This window comes from Cervus elaphus, chromosome X (assembly GCF_910594005.1).
Source record: "Cervus elaphus chromosome X, mCerEla1.1, whole genome shotgun sequence".
Lineage (NCBI taxonomy): Eukaryota > Metazoa > Chordata > Mammalia > Artiodactyla > Cervidae > Cervus > Cervus elaphus.
In genome coordinates this window covers 159,082,463-159,105,602 of record NC_057848.1, presented here as the reverse complement: position 1 = coordinate 159,105,602, position 23,140 = coordinate 159,082,463, and the positions used below count along the sequence as shown (strand labels likewise).

Here is a 23,140-nt window from a genome sequence, read left to right as displayed (position 1 = left end):
AAAGCTAAGGGGGCAGGGGAGTTACCTGGTGGACCAGCGGTTGGGACTCTGTGCTTCCACTGCAGGGACCACAGGTTCAATCCCTGGTTGGAGAACTAAGGGATCTAAGGGAACAAAGATCCTGTAAGCCACCCAGTGGGGCAAAAAAGAGGTCAGGGAGGAGCCAGAATATACAGGAAGTTGGTTGCTGAGAAAAAAACACGTAGTCAACCATCAGAACATCAAAAGATTACTGCTAATCACAAAAACACACATCTCAAGTTAATGATTTTAGTATGGGAAGATGCAAGAGTCTGGGCCCATTGAAATCATTCCTATGATATACACTTTAACTATCTGGGGGCAGTATCCTATTTTTCTCCATCCTGAATCCACTCAGGGCCCACCCTCGGGGCGACAGCGGTGGCTGGTAGCTTCATGGTCTCAACATCCCTTGTTTACTGAAATGGCAGGCAGCATTCTCTGTCCACAGCGTACGTTTCTCTTTTTGGATCTTTACTATGAAATCCAGTGTACCTTAATGAATTTTTACAAGATAAACACCCTTGTGACCACCATGCAGGTCAAGAACTCGAGCTTGCCAGCCGCTCCCAATGCCCATCTCAGGCCCAGTCCCGGGGACCCACTGCTCTTGCACAGGAATCACTTCCTTTTGCTTCTTTATCATTTCATTACACAGGGTCTCTCCCTAGTCGTCGTCATTTGGTCTAGCGCATTTCAAAATCCTTGGTGTGACTTTTGAGTCCTTGAATCCAGATTCCCTTCTGTCCCATTCTTATAATTTATCTGTTGAAACATTCCGGCCATTCGACCCACACCATTTTTCAGGGTCTGGGCTTTGCTGTGTCCTCTTCTTGGGTGATGCAGCCGTGGCCTTGTTTCCTTTATTCCCTTCTGCTGTCATCTGGATCCAGAGAGCTGAATGGGCTCAAGTTCAATATCTTTGGCTAGTCTGTAGGGTATGGTGTGACCTTCCCTCGGGAGGCATATCCTGTCTCATTGTCCCTTAAGTTCTTTTTATTAGAAAAATGAACGTTGTCTGTTTTCAGGTGCAAATACTGACCTAGGACATCCCCAAGCCCCTGAGGAGGCCAGCTGTGCTTAGCAACTCCCCCAGAGGAAACCCAGAAGACATGGCGGAGGAAGGCTTCTTATAGCACAAATTGTTTCCATGTCTTGGCTATTGTAGGTAGTGTTGCTATGAGCTAGCATGCATCTTTTAGAATTATGCTTTTGTCCAGATACATGGCCAGGAGTGGGATTGCTGGATCATATGACAACTCTATTTTTAGTTTTTTGAGGAATCGTTTGAAATTTCATGCGTGGGTTCCCAAGGCCTTTTGTGCCCAGCCTCAGAGGTCTGATGCCTTAGCAGCACAGGCACACATGCTCGTTGGGGCCTGGCGCTTTCTCTGAAGACAAGCCCTAGACTCTGCCCATTTCCCTGCTGTGTCCTTGCCACCAACAGGCTGAAATGGGATTTCTGCTTTAAACCATGACCTTGGATCCCAATCTTGGCAGGACGTTTAAGAATATAAGGTGACTGAGGAATCTGAGCACTTTGGGGGATCCCCATTATTGGCCAGAGTGTGTGGGGGTAATTCTTTGGAGAAAAGTTAATAAGGTCACACACACAGGCTTCTCCAGTGGCTTAGTGGTAAAGAATTTGCTCGTAACGCAGGAGAGGCAGGAGACCCGGATTTGATCTCTGGGTCGGGAAGCTCCCCTGGAGGAGGGCAGGGAAACCCACTCCAGTGTTCTTGCCTGGGAAATTCCATGGGCAGAGGAGCCTGGTGGGCTACAGTCCGTGGGGTGGCAGAGTCGGACACGACCGAGCGAGCACGCAGGAGTTGACGGCGCTGCACCAATGCACTGCTGCGCTCAGGGCAACAGAACTTTCTGGTGCTTTTTCTTCTTCCTGTAGCATCCTCAGCGGACACTGGCTTTCCAGTTGCGGGTGCCTCCAGTTGTCACCCGTTGCCCACTCCCCTTCCCACAGGCCCAAATTAAGAGGAACCAAGTTCCCAGGGAGACAACGAATAATCCTGCTAAATCAGATCTTTCTCACAGCACACTTCAGAGTGTGCGCTCTACCAAGCGCAGAGGCAAGGCTTTCTGAGGACCACGTTACATGTTCACGACCATTCTCTGAGGTTCTCGGGCGGCATCTAAGGGGTGATGTGCCCACCCTGATGGCTGTGAAGGCTGGATGGATGATGATGTGTTTATGCACATAAACCTAAATAACAAAAATCATTTAAACAGTAAAGGGAGCATCGAACCATACTAAGTCTTTAAAGCCTATTTTAGGTGCATGGAGTCAATATTACGCAAGAATGAGCAATATCCATCTATTTTGCGATTACAGCAGTTGATGGCAAGTAAGTCAAACCCTCAGCTGACCTTGCCAGTCTCAGGAGGCTGTGCGCTGCTACCATGCGCACGTCCCAGTGGCAGAACCTCCTATAAGCAGAAGTGCTAACTTACACAAAGTGACAAGACTCAATGTGTCATATCCGAAAATTTAAAAAGCTTTTCGTTTAGGAGATAAAGCAGGTGTTTGTACTACATTGTGCTTTCAGATGCCCCGTTATAACCACGATGGTTTTGTACAATCAAAATAATGTTACAGTGCTAGAAGCTTCAATAGCACATCTACTAAAACTCGAATGATACAGAGATTATCATGGCCCCTGCGCAAGGATGACACACAAATTCATCAAAGCGTTCCATACTTTTTAAAATTTTGAGCATTAAAAAAATAATATTATGAATATGACTCACAGAATATTTTTAAAGTTTATTGAAAGAAAACTTAAGATTACATCCAACTTGCAATGTTTTATTTGCCTTCTTGACTGCTTTACGTATTAAAAAATAGGACTCTGCATGTGCTTCTATAGTGTGCATTATTTGGTAGGTTGTTCTTTCTGGTAGATTTCCCCACCATTTTAAAGTAAAGATACCCATCTTTCAACCCTGAAATTAGGTGCGTTGAATTTTAACAAATTATCTTTGAGTTTCACAAAATATGTGGTAGACACTTTGATCTAGTTAATACAGTCAACTAGTTTCATTAGGAGAAGACAGACTATTTTAATGAATGATTAGTTCATGAAAGTATCCAACTATGTTGATAAGAAGAAAATAAAATTACAAAATGCATGTTACAGTGCCCCCAAAGATGCTTGGAAGACTAGTAAGTCATGGCAGATGACCTATCTATTCATGAAGCTTTAATTTCATGCAGTTATGCATTTCTCACAAATCACTTTGGTTATGTGATCTTCACACTGAGGGATTTGTTTAGATCAAGCCATTTATGATTTCAGTGGTTAAACTACAATATTTTATAGCATTTGCTCAGTGCATCCTGATTTCTATAGGGTTGAAATGTTACCGTTTTTCCTGAAAACTAAAAAGTCTCTTCTGGTATAGGGGACCCGTCAGCTCCTGTTGTTAGAACTGAAACTGCCCTGAGATAGTCTTGAGTTTTAAGAACACATTTTACTCTCATTGTAGACTTCTCAAATTCAGTAACATGTCCTTCATTATAAAAGATCACCGTAACCAAGTCACCATCTTTGTTTTTGGTGGGGGTGTCTTCACTCAGCTTGTAGGATCTTAGTTCCCCCAGCAGGGATTGAACCCAGGCTCTCGGCAATGAAAGCACAGAAGCCTAACCACCAGGGAATTCCCTCCACTCTGTCCTTTACTCTAAATCTCTTGTAGGACTTTCCCCTCCTCCAGTCGTGATGATATATATTGATCCAGCTTGTTCTTTTCTGATAACCATGATCCGCAATGACTATATTTTTGCAGGCTAAAGCTAAAACTCAGCAAGACTAACCAGAACCTCTAAGAATTAAGCCTCTTCTGAATAAGGCTTTGCGGGGTGGGGCGGGGGGGAGGGGGTGGCTAATATAGTACATCCGCGTGTGCTCAGTCGTGTCCCACTCCTTGCGACCCCATATAGACATTGGATCAATTCATAATAATGGAGGGTTTTGGTGACTACGGCTCAAGTATCCACCTTATAATCACAATAATAATCATGAAGACCATAATATGCTCTGCCATTGCTGCACTCCAGCAATGCAAAAATCCAGATACAGCAAAATGACCACATCCCTGGACAGTTTTCACTCTGTCATGGCGACTTCCCGCAGAGTATAAATGTGCTGTGAGGACTGAGCTAAATCCTATGCCTCTGCCAAATGAGTGTGGCACGTCAATACTATGTTAACGCCGCTGTGTGCTTCCTTACTCAGATGAACAGAAGACATGCTTATGAAATTAAAGCGTGAAAACAGACACTACTCAGAATCTAGACAACACACAAAAGTAACTGCACAACAAGAACATGGGATGGATTACGGTCCAAATATTGCCATGCTGTTATAAACGGGCTAAACCAGTGAGCTGCTTAGCCTAAAGCAGTGACTCTGCACTCCAGAACCACTTACGAGCTTTAAAAGTGCTGACGCCCAACCCCTACACACAGAGAGAAAAATTTAATTGGCCCAGGGTGGAGTCCTGGGCATAGGATTTTTAGAAACTCCCCGACTCCTTTGGTGGACCGCCACCATTGTGAAGCACTGGGCCCTGAACCAAGAGGCCCCAGGGAAAGTCAGACTGCTTTCGGCAAGATATTCCAGTAGGGGGCGCTCAGCTGATTCCATGTTTCTTAACGTCCATCAGTGTCCCAAGTGTTAATCGATTTTCGCAGAGGCCGTTCTAACAGAGATGCTACTCCAATTATTTTCAAAGTGTTTTTTTTTTTTTTTTAAATTTTCTAAAAGTAACGGGAATTCCCTGACGGTCCAGTGGTTGGGACTCCACTGCAGGGGCAGAGGCTCAATTGCTGAACGGGGAACTACCATCTCGCAAACCCTATACTGTGGCCAAATAATAATAATTATAATGATAATAAAATCTACAGTATTGTCGGATTTCAGGGTGAATATGGCAGATTAAATATATCCATATATCTCTACTCTGTCCACAAAACCCCATGAAATGACAGTAAAGGAATAAAAAGAAGAGATACGTTCTTACTGACAAAACAGGGGAGCAGGTAACAGCAGCCAAGTGGGGACAAGGACATTTTAATGCTTCAGAACCCTGGAAAGCTCAGGGATTCTAAGCTACCTCTGAAGGCTGAGGACAAATTGATATCAGAGGGGGCATCTAGCCTGTCTGCTGCAGTTTAAATCAAAATGAAGAAAGAGCAGTATAAGCATATTATGAGTTCTAGAAGCAAACAGATGAAACCGCTAAGGATTTCAAATGGTTGTTTCAGGGAAGTGGGAACTGGGATGGGAAAAAGCAATTCTGGGTTTTGCTCTTCTGAGAGTCCTGTGTCATTTGGCCTTTAAAATTAAATTCTGAAGGCAATTATCCTTCAATTAAAAAATAAATTTTAAAAAAGCAAATGAAAAAAGCAAAAATATTAAGTATATACAGAATTTAGTTTTTTTTTTTAAAGCTACTTTTGAACACGTTTGGGAGTAAAGGTATGCAAATACTGTAGATATGAATGTAAAGTTGTAAAATCATTCCAGGTGACAGGTGGGTAATATGGATGAAAAATTTCAATGTGTGGAACGTTTACTCCAGCATTTTCAGTCTTGAGATTTGCCCTGAGGAAGGAATTGGACAACCAACCACTGCTTTGAGTATTAAATAGAACAATTGGAAACTATCTACAGGCCCTACACCAGAACTTTGATTGGAAGAAGTGATGGCTCCTCCATACAGCGAAATCATATGCAAATACTTTAAATGATGGATTGTACACCTCCCAGACGGTCAAAAATTCTAAAAGCCTGAAAACAAGAGTTGCTGGGCATGGGAAACAGCGAAATCTTGATGTAGAGCTATTGAGTGTGCACTGGTACACTGTCTTTGGAGAAAAGGCAAACATTGGCATTACATAAATAAAAAGTTAGATATGCACTTGGATTAGCAATTCTCAGAGGGAATCTAAAATGACTCCCATGAACTATACAGTGCATGGAATTCTCCAGCCCAGAATACTGGAGTGGGTATCTGTTCTCTTCTCCAGGGGATCTTCCTGATCCCTAGGAGCCGAACCTAGGTCTCCTGCATGGAAGGTGGATTCTTTACCAGCTGAGCTACCAGGGAAGCCTGAGACCTCCTGTGGACTTTTACAAATATTACATCCTGGAGTGGGAGGGGGAGAACAGAATGAACACACCTACTGCATAAGTTTACGACCTACCTGCATAAGTTTATGAACAAAGAAAACAAACCTCTATGAACAATGCAGCTATGAAAGTTGACTACCACTAAATCCAGTAGTAATAACTGTGGATTAGGAAAAAAATTGGGACTCACATGGTAAACAATTCACCTGCAATGCAGGAGACCCGGGTTCGATCTCTGGGTCAGGAAGAGTCTCTGGAGAAGGGAATGGAAACTCACTCCAGTATTCTGGCCTGGACAATTCCACGGACAGAGGAGCCTGGCAGGCTGCAGTCCGTAGGGTGGCTGACAGCCCCACAGGACTGAGTGACTGAGACTACAGAGAACAAAGCACAGCCCGAGAAACAATTCCAGCTGCGACGGGGACGTGGGATCACCCGAAAGGAGCTCTCCTTTTCCCAGGTGGCGCTCTCTCTGAAAGTCGCTCAGTCGTGTCCGACCAGAGGCTGTCTGGCTCCTCTGTCCTTGGGATTCCCCAGGCAAGAATACTGCAGAGGGTAGCCGTTCTCTTCTCCAGGAGAATCTTCCCCAGGAACTGAGCCTGGGTCTACCGCATTGAAACAGGCTCTCTAAGCCATCAGGGTCGGAGAAGGCAATGGCACCCCACTCCACTCCTCATGATGCCTGGGAAATCCCATGGACGGAAGATCCTGGGTGGCTGCAGTTCATGGGGTCGCTAAGAGTCGGACACGACTGAGTGACTTCACTTTCACTTTTCACCTTCATGCATAGGAGAAGGAAATGGCAACCCACTCCAGTGTTCTTGCCTGGAGAATCCCAGGGACGGGAGAGCCTGGTGGGCTGCCGTCTATGCTGTCGCACAGAGTCAGACACGACTGAAGCGACTTAGCCCCAGCAGCAAGCCATCGGGGTAACTCTAATCAGCAAACGGGAAAAAAAAAATAAAGCAGTCTGCCAATATACAAGGCCCGGGTTCTGTTCGTGGGTAGCGAAAAATCTGTGATTTATTTCCTCAGTTGCGTCTGATCGGCCATCCTGTCTTCGCTTGAAAAAGCCCATTGTGGTTTTATGGATATTGGGTTTCCCTTGTATCTCGGCTGGAAGAGAATTCACCTACAGTGTGGGAGACCTGGGTTCCATCCCTGGGTTAGGGAGATCCCTGCAAAAGTGGGAGACTACCCACTCCACTATCATGGCCTGGAGCATTCCATGGACTGCATTGTGCATGAGATCACAAAAAGTCGGACACGACTAAGCGTCTTTCACTTTGAACTCACTGAAGATCAAACCCGCAAACTGAAATGGTAAACAAAGAAAGCTTCGAGAATCTGAAAACCCACCCGAAATCGTTTGTTTTTCAACGTCCACGTTCCTACCAAAGAATATTTGTCTTGTTTAGTCTCACAAGACCTCCAAAAGTTGTTTGGTAATCTAACTATTATTTCTTTCTTGGGCCTACTTGACCTAGTGTCCACCGCAACACAACAGTATAAGTTCAAGCAGGAGCAGGAAATGGAGCATGGGTACCGCACTGCGCCTGGGCACGTACCCATAAGAGGGGGCTCACTCCTAACACACTGAGGATGAGAAGCAAAAAAAAGGGTCAGTTCAGTTCAGTTCAGTTCAGTCGCTCAGTCGCGTCCGACTCTTTCCGACCCCATGAATCACAGCACGCCAGGCCTCCCTGTCCATCACCAACACCCAGAGTTTACTCAGACCCATGTCCATCGAGTCGTTGATGCCATCCAGCCATCTCATCCTCTGTCGTCCCCTTCTCTTCCTGCCCCCAATCCCTCCCAGCATCAGGGTCTTTTCCAATGAGTCAACTCTTCCCATGAGGTGGCCAAAGAATTGGAGTTTCAGCCTCAGCATCAGTCCTTCCAAGGAACACCCAGGGCTGATGTCTTTTAGGATGGACTGGTTGGATCTCCTTGCAGTCCAAGGGACTCTCAAGGGTCTTCTCCAACACCACAGTTCAAAGGCATCAATTCTCCGATGCTCAGCTTTCTTCACAGTCCAACTCTCACATCCATACCTGACCACTGGAACAACCATAGCCTTGACTAGAACGACCTTTGTTGGCAAAGTAAGGTCTCTGCTTTTTAATATGCTGTCTAGGTTGGTCATAAATCTCCTTCCAAGCGTCTTTTAACTTCATGGCTGCAATCACCATCTGCAGTGATTTTGGAGCCCAGAAAAATAAAGTCTGACACTGCTTCCACTCTTTCCCCATCTATTTCCCATGAAGTGATGGGACCAGATGCCATGATCTTAGTTTGTTGAATGTTGAGCTTTAAGCCAAATTTTTCTCTCTCCGCTTTCACTTTCATCAAGAGGCTTTTTAGTTCCTCTTCACTTTCTGCCATAAAGGTGGTGTCATCTGCATATCTGAGGTTATTGATATTTCTCCTGGCAATCTTGATTCCAGCTTGGGCTTCTTCCAGCCCAGTGTTTCTCATGATATACTCTGCACATAAGTTAAACAAGCAGGGTGACAATATACAGCCTTGACGTACTCCTTCTCCTACTTGGAACCAGTCTGTTGGTCCATGTCCAGTTCTAACTGTTGCTTCCAAACCTGCATATAGCTGTCTCCAGAGGTGGGTCAGGTGGTCTGGTATTCCCATCTCTTTCAGAATTTTCCACAGTTTATTGTGGTCCACACAATCAAAGGCTTTGGCATAGTCAATAAAGCAGAAATAGATGATTTTCTGGAACTCTCTTGCTTTTTCGATGATCCAGCGGATATTGGCAATTTGATCTCTGGTTCCTCTGCCTTTTCCAAAACCAGCTTGAACATCTGGAAGTTCACGGTTCACGTGTTGCTGAAGCCTGGCTTGGAGAGTTTTGAGCATTACTTTACTAGCGTGTGAGATGAGTGCAATTGTGTGTGTGCGTTCAAAAAAAGGGTAAGTCCCCATAAAGAGGTTGTAGCACATCGTTTAACGTAAGGGAACGAAGGCTTATTCTTCGAAATATACGTTTAAAAGAAATCTACGATAAACTGAAATAATAAATTGAACATATTGCGTGCAGTGCATTCTGGTTATGCAAATGATCGCTGAGGACCCCCCCGCCGAGATTCACCCCTTTCCCACCCCAGCTCCCAGGAAGCCCGCTTCCAGTCTGTTGTCCCCAGGCCCCTGACTCCACGTCTTCTCTTCAACGCTCTGTGTCTGACTTCTTTTGAATAAAGGATTTTGTTGACAGCTTTGGAAAATGATACAGGAGCACTGCATTTGACACAGAGAAGCTTCACTATAATGTCAAATCAAACAGAGTGCCCTGAGTGCACAGTCCTGCCAAATGATTTGCGACCCCATGGACTGTAGCCCTCCAGGCTCCTGTGTCCATGGAATTCTCCAGGCAAGAATAATGCAGTGGGTAGCCATTCCCTTCTCCGGGAGGTTCTTCACCAGGAGCGAACCCCCGGCTCCCACATTGTAAGCAGACTCTTCACTGTCTAAGCCACCACGGTGACTGTAATCACTAATTTTTAAAAAAGCTGTCTACCAATATAGGAGGGGCCGGTTCCATCCCTGGGTCATAAAAATTGTCCAGTTCCCTTGCTCAGTCATCTCCAAACAGTTCTCCCGGGGCTTGTTCAAACGCATGTCCACTGAGACGGTGAGTGCTCTATGAGTCAATGTCGTCCCTTTTCCCTCCTCTCTTCAGTCTTTCCCAGAATCAAAAACCCCAAAAAATCTCGTTCAGCATTGTGAAAGTCTTACTGACTAAAAAATCAAGAACACGATTTGACATGATAAATACACATCAAACTCTTAACTGCTGCAGGTGTAGAAAAACTGCCCAAAGCCCTCCACTTTTCCAATTCTATTCTTCCTCACAGCAATATTGGCCTTGTTCATCTCACAAGGCCTCCAAAAATTATTGGAAGCTTCCCTTATCCCTACTTGGGCCTACCTAACTGAATCCTCAGTGAGACAAAAGCCTGAGTTCGAGTAGAAGCAAGGACAAGGGTAAGCATACTGCACAGAGCCTGTGAACATACTGATGAGGTGACGCTCACTCCTAACACACTGAGGCTGAGGAGCACCAAGGGTAAGTCCGGGTCAAGAGTTTGCAGCAGATCTTTTCACCTAAGAGCATAAAGGCTCATGCTTCAAAATAAAACGTTTTCAAAAAAATTATGATAAATTGAAGTCATAAATAGAAACTACATTGCATGCGTTGCATTCTGTTTATGCCAATGAACGCTGAACCCCGCCACTGAGATTCGTGCCTTTCCTGCCCCAGTTCCTGCGAAGCCCGCTTCCAGCCCCTTGTCCCCAGGCCCCTGACTCCATGTCTTCTCCTTGACATTCTCAGTCTGATTTGCGTCGAATAAGGATATTGTTGACAGCTTAAGAAAATGATGTGCGAGTGTTGCATTTGACACACAGAAGGTTCACTATGATGTCAAATGAAATAGAGTTCTATGTGTGCTCAGTCCTGCCCAGGCAATTTGTGATCCCATGGACTGTAGCCCTCCAGGCTCCTCTGTCCATGGATCTCCGGGCAAGAATACTGCAGTGGGTAGCCATTCCCTTCTCCGGGAGAAGCTTCCCCAGGATTAAATCTGGGTCTCTCGCTTTGTAAGCGGACTGTTTACTGTCTCAGCCATCAGGGTGACTCTAGTCACTATTAAAAAACAAAAAACAAAAAAAGTGCCAAAATAGGAGGGCCCGCTTCCATCCCTGGCTCAAGAAAACTGTCCAGTTCACTTGCTCAGTTCTGTCCCACTGGCTTTCCTATCCGTCACTAACTCCTGGGGCATGCTCAAACTCATGTCCACCGAGTCGGTGGTGCTATCTAATCGTTGTCCCCAATGTCGTCCCTTTCTCTTCCCATCTTCGATCTTTCCGGGCACCAGAAAAATCTCCTGGAAACCGTATTCACGATTATGAGAACCATACTGGCCAAAGACCAAGCAAGTTTACGGGCCGATCAACCTGATCTGCCCCCTGAGAAATCTGTAGGCAGGTCAAGAAGCAACAGTGAGAACCGGACATTGAAACCCAGACCGGTTCCAAATCGGGAAAGGAGTATGTCAAGGCTGCATATTGTCACCCTGCTTATTTAACCTGAATGCAGAGTGCATCATGTGAGATGCCATACTGGATGAGGCACAAGCTGGAATCAACACAGCCGGGAGAAACATCAATAACCTCAGAAACGCAGATGACACCACCTTTATGGCAGAAAGCGGAGAACGGAAGAACCTCTTCATAAAAGTGAAAGAGGAGAGTGACAAAGCTGGCTTAAAACTCAACATTCAGAAAAGGAAGATCATGGCATCAGGTCTCATCACTTCATGGCAAATAGATGGGGAAACGATGGAAACAGTGACAGAGTTTACTGTCTTGGGCTCTACAGTCCCTGAGGATGGTGACTTCAGCCATGAAATTAAAAGACGCTTGCTCCTTGGAAGAAAAGCTATGACCAACCAAGACAGCGAATTAAAAAGCAGAGATATTACTTTGCGGAGAAAGGTCCGTCCAATCAAAGCCATGGTTTCTCCATTACTCATATATGGATGTGAGAGTTGCGCTGTAAAGAAAGCCGAGGGCCGAGGAATTGAAGCTGTTGGACTGTGATCTTGGAGAGGACGCTTGAGAGCCCCTTGGACGGCAAGGAGATCCAACCAGTCCATCCTAAAGGAAACCAGTCCTGAATATTCCTTGGAAAAACTGATGCTGACACTGACATTCCCATACCTTGGCCACCTGATGCAAAGAACTGCCTTATTGGAAAAGACCCTGGTGCTAGGAAGGACTAAAGATTGGAGAATAAAGAAGATAGAAAATGAGATGTCTTAGACAGCACTATGGATTCAAAGATCGTGAGTATGAGTAAGTTTGGAGAATGGGTGAACAAGGAAACCCGAAGTGCCGCAGTCCGCGGGGGTTACAGAACAGTCAAACACAACTGAGACAGTCAACTGAGTAGACCCATGCTTAATACAGTAAACAGATGCTCAGAAAGCTTCTAAGTATAACAATCTCGGACAAACAATGCTGCCTCAACAGTTTCATTCTGCAAGATCTGCCTTTGCATACAACGATATTGGCCTTGCTTAGCACACAAAGCCTCCAAAAATTTGCGCGTGTTACAGCTCTTTGTGCAGCTCAGACTTACCTAATCAGCGCAAGACAAAAGACCCGCCTTGGGAATGAGCACTCCTAATACACTGAGGATGACTCGCGTCAAGGGTAAGTCCGGGTCAAGAGTTTGCAGCAGATCTTTTCACTTAAGTGCGGGAAGGTTCATCCATCAAAATACTACGTTTAAAAGAAATCTACCATGAATTCAAATAGCAAATTGAGTCTATATTGCGTGCAGTGCATGCTGGTTATGCAAATATTCGCTGAGTCCCCGCCCCCGAGATTCACGCCTTTCCCCGCCCCACCGCCTGGGAAGCCAGCTTCCATTCCCTTGTTCCCAGGCCCCTGACTCCATGTTTTCTCCTCCACCACACTCTGGGTCTGATTTCTTTTGAATAAGGATTTTGTTGACAGCTTAAGATAATGATACATGGGCGCTGCCTTTGACACAGAGAAGGTTCACCCTAATGTCGAATGAATTCGAGTGCCGAACCTCCTCAGTCGTGCCCAGAATATTTGCAACCCCATGGCCTGTAGCCCTCCAGGCTGCTCTGGTCATGGAATTCTCCAAGCAAGAATGCTGCAGGGGGTAGGCATTCCCTTCTCCAGGAGAAGCTTCCCCAGGATTGAATCTGGGTCTCCTGCTTTGTAAGCAGACTGTTTACTGTCTAAGCCATCAGGGTGATTATAATCATAATTTAAAAAAAAAAAAAAAAAAAGGTGATCGCCAAAATAGGAGAACTGAATCATTGGGAAAGTCCCCGATGCTGGGAAAGATGGAAGGCTTGAGGAGAAGGGGACAACAGAGAATGAGATGGTTGGATGGCATCACTGCCTTGATATACATGAGTTTGAGCAAGTTCCAGGTGTTGGTGATGACCAGGGACCCTGGCGTGCTGCAGCCCATGGGGTCGCAAAGAGTCTGACAGGACTCAGGGTCTGGACTGAACTGAACACGGCATGGCTCATAGTTTCACTGAGTTAGCCAAGGCTGTGGGCCATGTGATCAGTTTGACAAGTTTTCTGTGACACTGGTTTTCATTCTGTCTGCCCTCTGACAGATAAGGATAAGAGGCTTATGGAAGCTGCCTGCTGGGAGAGACTGACTGTGGGGAAACTGGGTCTTGTTCTGATGGGTGGGACCATGCTCAGCAAATGCTTAATCCAATTTTCTGTTGGTGGGCAGGGCTGTCTTCCCTCCCTGTTGTTTGACCCGAGACCAAACTAAGGTGGAGGTAGTGAAGATAATGGCCACCTCCTTCCAAAGGTCCCAGGCAGGCACTGCTGCAACAGTGCCCCCGACCCTGCAGCAGCACACTGCCGACCCACGCCTCTGCCAGGGACTCCTGGACTCTCACGGGCAAGGCTGGGTCAGTCCCCTGTGGTGGGTGGGGGTCCCTGCTCCTTTCTCCCGGGTCCTGGGACACACCGGGTTTTGTTTGTGCCCTCCAAGAGCCTGTTTCCCCAGTCCTGTGTAAGCTCTGTAATCAAATCCCACTGGCCTCCACAGTCAGATTCCTTGGGGGTTCTCCATTCCCTTGCCAGATCTCCAGGTTGGTAAATCTCTTGTGGGTCCTAGAACTTTCTTAACAGTGCGCGAATTTCTTTGCTATAATTGTTCTGCAGTTTGTGGTTCGTCTGCTCGGGGGCTCTATGGCTGGGGTTAATGGCGACCTTGTCCAAGAGGGCTTATGCCACAGGGTGTGCATGAGGAGGGCTCCTGCACCCAGAGCCCCTGCCCCTGCGGCAGGCCACTGCTGACCCACCGTCCGTCCACAGGAGACACTCAAACACAGTTCTGGCTCAGTCTCTGTGGGGTCTCTGAGCCCTGGTGTATACAAGGTTTTGTTTGAGCCCTCCAAGGGTCACGGGCAGGTATGGGATTTGATTCGAAATGAAATTTCACCCCTCCTACTATCTTGCTGGGGCTTCCCCTTTTCCCTGGACTTGGGTTATTGTTTCTTGGTGGGATCTAACATTCTCCTTGGCTGTTCAGCACCAAGTTGTAATTTTGGAGTTCTCCGAGGAGAAGATGAGGGTACGTCCTTCTACTCTGCCATCTTGTATGGGAATCTTTGGTCAGAGTCCCGTAACACCGAATGGGGTTTTTCAAGAGATATTTTGGTGCCGGGAAACATTGGAACCAGAGGGAGAAAGGGACAACATTGATAAAAGCAATTAGATGGCATCACCAACTGAATGGACATGAGTTTGATCAAGCACCGGTGTTAGTGACAGATAGGAAGGCTGATCAGATACGACTCAGCAAATGAACTGCACAATTTTCATGCCCCAGGGATGGAACCGGGTCCTCCTATATTGGCATACCCTTTTTTTTTTTTTTTTTTTACTGATTACAGATACCCTGATGGCTGAGACAGTAAAGAGTCTGCTGACAATGAGGGAGACCCAGGTTCGATCCTGGGAAAGCTGCTCCTGGAGAAGGGAATGGCTACCCACTGCAGTATTCTTGCCTTGAGAATTCCATGGACTGAGGAGCCTGGAGGGTTCCTCAAATAGTCTGGGTAGGATCGGCACTCTGAACCTATCCAGACTGAGTTGGTTCAGCAATCTATTTCATTCGACATTATAGTGAACCTTCTCTACGTCAAAAGCAGCGCCCATACATTATTACGTTAAGCCGTCAAGAAAATCCTTATTCAAAAGAAATCGGACTCACAGTGTCGAGGAGGAGAAAGTATGGAGTCAGGGGCCTGGGAACAAGTGACTGGAAGCTGGCTTCCCGGGAGCTGGTGCTGGGAGAGGCGTGAATCTCTGGGGTTGGGACTCAGCATTCATTTGCATAACCAGAACGCACTGCGCTCAACACAGTTTCAATTTACTATTTCAATTTATTGTAGGTTTCTTTTATACATAGTATTTCAAAGAATGAGCCTTCATCCACTTACCTGAAAAGATCTGTTGCAAACTCTTTACCCGGACTTGTGCTTGACATGCCTTGCCCTCACTGTGTTAGGAGTGAGGTTTCCCTCATCCGTGTGTGCACGGGCTCCGTCTACTATGGCTAGGGTCACTCTTGCCTGTTTTCAAACTGAGTCTTTGTCTTACAAATAAAACTTGGTTAGGTAGGGTCAGAACAGGAAAATCGGCGTGTTCTACCTAATTTTTGGAGGTCTTGTGAGAGAAACAAGACCAGCATTGTGGTATGCAAAAACAGACCTTGTGGAGTGAAAGTTTTGAGGCAGGGTTTTTTTCTGGGGTTCCCATACTTAACAGCTTTCTGTGTGCTTATCTCGTGAAATCATGAGGTTAGGCTTTGGCCTGCTCGGTTGAGTGTCAGTCGTGTCCCACTATTTTGTAACCCTGTAGACTGCATGCAGCACTTCAGCTTTCCCTGTCTATCACCCATTCTCAGAGTTTCTCATACTCATGCCTTTCGAGTCAACGGTGCTATCTAAGCATCTCATTTTCCGTCGTCTCCTTTATCCTGCCACGGTTAGTCCTTCCCAGCACCACGGTTTATTCCAGGAAGTAAGTTCTTCGCATCAGGTGGCCAAAGTAGGTAGCCAAATGTTGAGTTTTAAGCCACTTTCTTCACTCTCCTCTTACACTTTCATCAAGAGGCTCTTCAGTTCTTTGCTTTCTGCCGTAAGGGTGGTGTTATCTGCATATCTGAGGTGATTGATGTTTCTCCCGGTAATCTTGATTGCAGCCTGTGTTTCATCCAGCATGGCATTTCACATGATATACTCTGCATATAAGTTAAATAAGCAGGGTGACAATATGCAGCCTTGACGTTCTCCTTTCCCGATTTGGAACCAGCCTGGTTTTCAATGTCCAGTTCTAACTGTTGCTTCTTGACCTGCATACAGATTTCTCAGGGTCAGGTCAGGTTGATTGGTCAGTAAGATTGACTGGCCTTTGGTCAGTAAGGGTCTCATAATCGTGAATGGGTTTTCCAGGAGATTTTTCTGTTTCCGGGAAAGATCAAAGACAGGAGGAGAAAGGGACGACATTGGGTAAAAGGATTAGCTAGCATCACTGACTCAGTGGACATGAGTCTGTGCATGCCACGGAAATTAGCGACGGTTAGGAAAGCCGGTTGGAGAGAACTGAGCAAATGAAGTGGACAATTTTCACGACCTTGGGATGGAACCGGGCCCTCCTATTTTGGCAGTCACATTTTTTCTTTTTCTTTTTCATATTCATTAGACTCACAGTAAAGAGTCAGCTTATAAAGCGAGAGACTCAGATTTGATCCTGGGGAAGCTTCTCCTGAAGATGAGAATGGATACCCACTGCAGTATTATTGCCTGGAACATTCCATGGACAGAAGTGCCTAGAGGGCTACATTCCATGGGGTCGCAAATAGTCTGAGCACGACTGAGTGGGTTCAGCACTCTATTTCATTCGACATTATAGCGAACCAATTGCAGCACCCATATATCATTATCTTAAGCCGTTAAGAAAAACTTTATTCAAAAGAAATCAGACCCAGAGTGTCGAGGAGGAGAAAACATGGAGTCAGGGGCCTGGGAACAAGGGACAGGAAGCTGGCGTCACGGGAGCCGGTGCGGGGAATGGCGTGAATCTCGGGGGCGGGGACTCAGCGTTCATTTGCATAACCAGCATGCACTGCGCGCAATATGATCAATATATTGTTTGAATTTATCATAGTTTTCTTTTAAACATAGTATCTCGAAGAATAAGCCTTCGTCCACTAACGTGAAAGGATCTGCTACAACCTATTCACCGGGAGTTACCGTTTGTTTTTTTTCTCATCGTCAGTGGTAGGAGTGTGCTTCCCCTAGGCATTCCGTGCCCCGAGTCACTGCGTTGCCGTTCATCCGTTTCTTGCTTCTACTTGGGCTTAGTGTCTCGCAGACTAAGTCAAGGAGAACCAAGAAAAAGTCGTTCCCAGTAATTTTTGGAGGTCTTGTGAGACTTAAACAAGACCAATATTTCGGTGTCAAAAAGTAGAACTTGGGGCAGCATGGTGGCGGGGGTGGCTGAGGCAGCGACGGCCATGGTGGAGGTCGGCTCAGCCGGGCAGTTTGAGGAGCTGCTGTGCCTCAGAGCCAAGTCCGTTTCTCAATGGCTCAAGAGCCATTGTGGTCTCTTTCTGGGCACCATGGGCTCCGCAGTGTGCTGAGATGAATGGTGTGATGGCAGAACTCGCCAAAAAGCACCCACAAGTCTTGCTTGTGAAGTTGGAAGCAGAAGCTGTTCCTGAAGTATCTGAAAAATATGAAATTAGTTCTGTTCCCACCTTTCTGTTTTTCAAGAATTCTCAGAAAATCGACCAATTAGATGGTGCCCATGCCTCAGAGTTGGCCAAAAAAGTTCAGGAACATGCGTCTAGCGGCTCCTTCTCACCAAGTGGGGGTGAGCACCCGAAGGAAGACCTCAGCCTGCGCCTGAAGAAGTTAACTCACGCTGCACCCTGCATGCTATTCATGAAGGGAACTCCTCAGGAACCGCGCTGCGGTTTCAGCAAGCAGATGGTGGAAATTCTTAACAAACATAATATTCAGTTTAGCAGTTTTGATATCTTCTCAGATGAAGAAGTTTGTCAGGGCCTCAAACCTATGCCAATTGGCCCACCTATCCCCAGCTCTATGTTTCTGGAGAGCTCATAGGAGGACTTGATATAATTAAGGAGCTAGAAGCATCTAAAGAACTAGATACGATTTGCCCCAAAGCCCCCAAGTTAGAGGAAAGGCTCAAAGTACTAACAAATAAAGCTTCTGTGATGCTCTCTATGAAAGGAAACAAACAGGAAGCTAAGTGTGGCTTCAGCAGACAGATTTTGGAAATACTAAATAGTACTGGGATTGAATATGAGACATTTGATATATTGGAGGATGAAGAAGTTCGGCAAGGATTAAAAGCTTACTCCAATTGGCCAACGTACCCTCAGCTGTATGTGAAGGGGGAGCTTGTCGGAGGACTGGACATTGTCAAGGAACTGAAAGAAAATGGGGAGTTGCTGCCTATACTGAAAGGAGAAAATTAATGAACGTTAGACTTGGTGCCCACCCACTGCAGGAAGGCTTCCTCCAGCGGAGCAGTTCAGGATTCAGTCCTCAGAAAGGGACTAGGAGGAGAAAATGCTCATCCCCAGTTACGCTTTGTGTATTTCACAAGGCTGTGCTAAATAACGTATGTGACCTTTTTTTCCCACCAAAAATAGAACGCAATAAACATCTTCAAGTTCAATTAAAAATAAAAAAAAAAAAGTAGAACTTGGAAAATAACTGGTTTCAGGTAATTTTTCAAATTTTTGGAAGCTTGCAGTGTTTGCCATTTCAGTTTGTGGGTTTGGTTTTTGGTGAGTTGGAAGTGAAAATCGGTTAATCGTGTCCGACTTTTTGTGACCCCATGTACTGTGCAGTCCGTGGAATTTTCCAGCCCAGAATACTGGAGCCGTGAGGCGAGGTTTCTCCTTTTGCGGGGATCATCCCAACCCAGGGATCGAACCCAGCTCTTCCCGCATTGTAGGCGAATTCTTTTCTAGCTGAGACACAAGGGAAGCCCAATATCCATGAAACCGCAATGCGGTTATTCTAGCAAAGACAGGATGGCCGATACGACACGGCTGAGCAAATAAACCAGACAGATTTTTCGCTACCCGAGCAAGTTAACCAGCCGGAATTTTCGCTACCCACGGAGGGAACCCAGGCCTCGGATATTGGCAAACAGGTTGTTTTGTTGTGTTTCTTTTGCTGATTAGAGTTACCCTGATGGCTTAGAGAGCCTGCCCTAAATTGTAGCAGTAGACCCAGGCTCAGTTCCTGGGGAAGGGAATGGTTACCCACTTCAGTATTCTTGCCTAGAGAATCCCATGGACAGAGGAGCCAGACAGGTTCTGGTTGGACACGACAGAGCGAATTTCAGAGAGAGAGCCACCTTGGGAAAAGGAGAACTCTTTTTGCGTGATCCCACGTTTCTGTCGCAGGTGTAATTGTTTTCTAGGCTGTGCTTTGTATTCTGTCGTGTCAGTCACTCAGTCCTGTGGGACTGTTAGCCACTCTATGGACTGTAAGCGGCCAGGCTCCTCTGTCTGTGGAATTCTCCAGGCCAGAATACTAGAGTAGCTTCCATTCCCTTCTCCAGAGACTCTTCCCGACGCAGAGATTGAATCTGGGCCTCCTGCATTGCAGGCGAATTGTTTACCATGTGAGCCACAATTTTTCCCCCCTAATCCACAATTACTACTAGAGTTAGTGGTAGTCAACTTTCATAGTTGCATTATTCATATAGGTTCGTTTCCTTTGTTCATAAAGTTATGGAGGTAGTTCGTAAACATATGTAGGTAGGTTTGCTCGTTGTGTTCTCCCCCTTCTCACCCCAGGATGTAATATTTGTAAAAATCTACAGAAGGTCTCAGGCTTCTCTGGTAGCTCAGCTGGTAAAGAATCCACCTTGCATGCAGGAGAGCTGGGTTCGATTCCTGGGTCACGAAGATCCCCTGGAGAGGAGAACAGCTAGCCACTCCAGTATTCTGGCCTGGAGAATTCATGCATTGTATAGTTCACGGGAGTCATCTTAGACTCCTTATGAGAATTGCTGATCAAAGTGTATATTTAACTTTTCATTTATGTAATGCCAATTTTTGCTTTTTCTCCAAAGACAGTGTACCAGTACACACTCAACGGCACTGTATCAACATTTCTCTGTTTCACATCCCCAGCAACTCTTGTTGTTTTCAGGCTTTTAGAATTTTTGACCATCTGGGACGTGTGCAATCCATCATTTAATGTACTTGCATATAATTTCACTGTATAGAGGAGCCATCACTTGTTCAAATCAAAATTCTGGTGTAGGGTGTGTAGGTAGTTTCCAATTTTTCTATTTTATACTCAAGGCAGCGGTTGTCCAATTACTTCCTCAAGAGAAATTCCAAGAGTGAAAATGCTGGACTAAATGTTCCACACATTGAAATTTTTTATCCATATTGCCTACCTGTGACCTGGAAAGATTTTACAATTTTACAGTCTTGTCTACAGTATTTACATACCTTTACTCCCAAAAGCGTTTGAAAAGCATCTTTTTTTTTAATGTAAGTTGTCTATGTACTTAATATTTTCACTTGCTTTTTTTAAATTTCTTAACATTTATTTTTAACTGAAGGATAATTGCTTTCAGAATTTCATTTTAAAGGCCTAATGACACAAGGCTCTCAGAAGAGCAAAACCCAGGATTTCTTTTTCCCATCCCAGTTCCCACTTCCCAGAAGCAACCATTTTAAATCCTTAGCAGTTTCATCTATTTGTTTCTATAACTCATAATATGCTTATACTGCTCTTTCTTCGTTTTGTTTTCAACTGTATCAGACAGGCTAGATGCGCACTCTGATATCAATTTGTCCTCAGCCTTCAGAGATAGCTTAGAATTCCTGAGCTTTCCAGGGTTCTGAAGCATTAAAATGTCCTTGTCCCCACTTGGCTGCTGTTACCTGCTCTCCTGTTTTGTCAAGAAGAACATGTCTCTTCTTTTTATTCCTTTACTGTCATTTAGTGGGGTTTTGTGGACACAGTAGAGATAATGGATATATGTAATCTGCCATATTCAACCTGAAATTTGAAGATACTGTAGACTTTATTATCATTATAATTATTATTATTTGGTTGCACCCTAGGGTTTGGGAGATATTAGTTCCCCGTTCAGAGATTGAGCCTCTGCCCCTGCAGTGGAGTCCTAACCGCTGGACCATCAGTGAATTCCCGTTACTTTTAGAAAATTTTTAAAAACTTTGGAAACAATTAGAGTAGTATGTATGCAACAAAGGCTTCTCTGAAAATCGGTTAACACTTGGGACACGGCTGGACGATAAGAAACATGGAATCTGCTGAGCGCCCGCTACTAGAATATCTTGCCCAGAGCAATCTGACTTTCCCTGGGGCCTCTTTGTTCAGGGCCCAGTGCTTCACAATGGTGGCGGTCCACCAAAGGAGTCGGGGAGTTTCTAAAAATCCTATGCCCAGGACTCCACCCTGAGCCAATTAAATTTTTCTGTGTGTGGAGATTGGACATCAGCTATTTTAAAGGTCTTAAGTGGTTCTGGACTGCAGAGTCACTGTTCTCGGCTAAGCAGCTCACTGGTTTAGCCTGTTTATAAAAGCATGGTACTATTTAGACCGTAATCCATCCCGTGTTCTTGTTATGCAGTTACTTTTGTGTGTTGTCTAGATTCTGAATGGTGTCTATTTTCATGCTTTAATTTCATAAGCATGTCTTCTGTTAACCTGAGTAAGGAAGCACACAGCGGCGTTAACATAGTATTGTCGTGCACACTCATATGGCAGAAGCATAGGATTTAGCTCAGTCCTCACAGCACATTTATACTCTGCGGGAAGTCGACATGACAGAGTGAAAACTGTCCAGTGATGTGGTCATTTTGCTGTATCTGGATTTTTGCATTGCTGGAGTGCAGTAATGGCGGAGAATATTATGGTCTTAATGATTATTATTGTGATTATAAGGTGGATACTTGAGCCGTAGTCACCAAAACCCTCCATTATTATGAATTGATCCAGTGTCTATATGGGGTCGCAAGGCGCGGGATATGACTGAGTACACGCGGATGAACTATATTAGCCTCCTCCTCCGGCAAAGTGTTATTGAGAACAGGCTTAATTCTTGGAGGGGCTGGTTGTTCTTGCTGAGTTTCAGCCTTAGCCTGCAAAAAGTATAGTCATTGCTCATCATGGTTATCAGAAAAGAACAAGATGGGTCAATATATATCATCACGACTGGAGGAGGGGAAAATCCTACAGCAGATTTAGAGTAAAGGACCGTGTGGAGGGAATTCTCTGGTGGTTGGGCTTCCGTGCTTTCATTGCCAAGAGAGCGGGTTCAATCCCTGCTGGGGAAACTAAGATTCTACAAGCTGAGTGAAGCTCCCCACACACACCAAAAAAAAAAGATGGTGACTGGGTTACGGTGATCTGTTATAATCAAGGATAGCTTACTGACTTTGAGAAGTCTACAGTGAAAGTAAAATGTGTTCTTAAAACTTAAGACTATCTCAGGGCCGTTTCAATTCTAACAACAGGAGCTGACAGGTCCTCTGTATCAGACGAGAATTTTTAGTTTCCAGGAGAAACGGTAACATTTAAACCTTAAATAAATCAGGATGCACTGAATAAATGCTATAAAATATTGTAGTTTAACCACTGAAATCATAAATGGCTTTATCTAAACAAATCCCTCAGTGTGAAGATAACATAACTAAAGTGATTTGTGAGAAATGCATAAGTGCATGAAATTAAAGCTTCATGAATATATATGTCATTTGCCATGACTTACTAGTTTTCCAAGCATCTTTGGGGGAACTGTAACATGCATTTTGTAATTTTATTTTCTTCTTACCAACATAGTTGGATACTTTCATGAACTAATCATTCATTAAAATAGTCTGTCTTCTCCCAATGAAAATAATTGATTATATTAACTATATCAAAATTTCTACCACATATTTTTTAAAACTCAAAAATAATTTGTTACAATTGTATCCACCTGACTTCAGGGTTGAAAGAGGTGTATCTTTACTTTGAAATGGTAGGAAAATCTACCAGAAAGAGCAACCTACCAAATAATTCACAGTATAGAAGCACATGCAGAGTCCTATTTTTTAATACCTAAAGCAGTCAAGAAGGCAAATAAAACATTGCAAGTTGGATGTAATCTTAAGTGTTCTTTCGGTAAACTTTAAAAATATTCTGTGAATCCTATTCATAATAAAATGATAATTATTTTTTAATGCTCAAAATTGTAAAAAATATGGAACACTTCTTCGAATTTGTGTGTCATCCCTGCGCAGGGGCCATGCTAATCTCTGTATCATTCGAGTTTAGTAGATGTGCTATTGAAGCTTCCAGCAC

The 23,140-nt window shown here is 44.9% G+C and overlaps 2 non-coding genes and 1 pseudogene across 3 annotated transcripts; 2 read left to right on the top strand and 1 right to left on the bottom strand.

Annotated features, from left to right (window-relative positions):
* The first annotated feature begins 2,631 nt into the window (after positions 1 to 2,631).
* On the top strand, positions 2,632 to 2,739 carry LOC122691045. Its single transcript, XR_006340292.1, has one exon. It is a non-coding gene; the product is annotated as a U6 spliceosomal RNA (small nuclear RNA).
* A 14,508-nt stretch (positions 2,740 to 17,247) lies between these two features.
* Positions 17,248 to 18,473, top strand: LOC122690699 (annotated as a pseudogene). Its single transcript, XR_006340079.1, has one exon. The product of XR_006340079.1 is annotated as a glutaredoxin-3-like (transcript).
* A 4,560-nt stretch (positions 18,474 to 23,033) lies between these two features.
* Positions 23,034 to 23,140, bottom strand: LOC122691042. Its single transcript, XR_006340290.1, has one exon. It is a non-coding gene; the product is annotated as a U6 spliceosomal RNA (small nuclear RNA).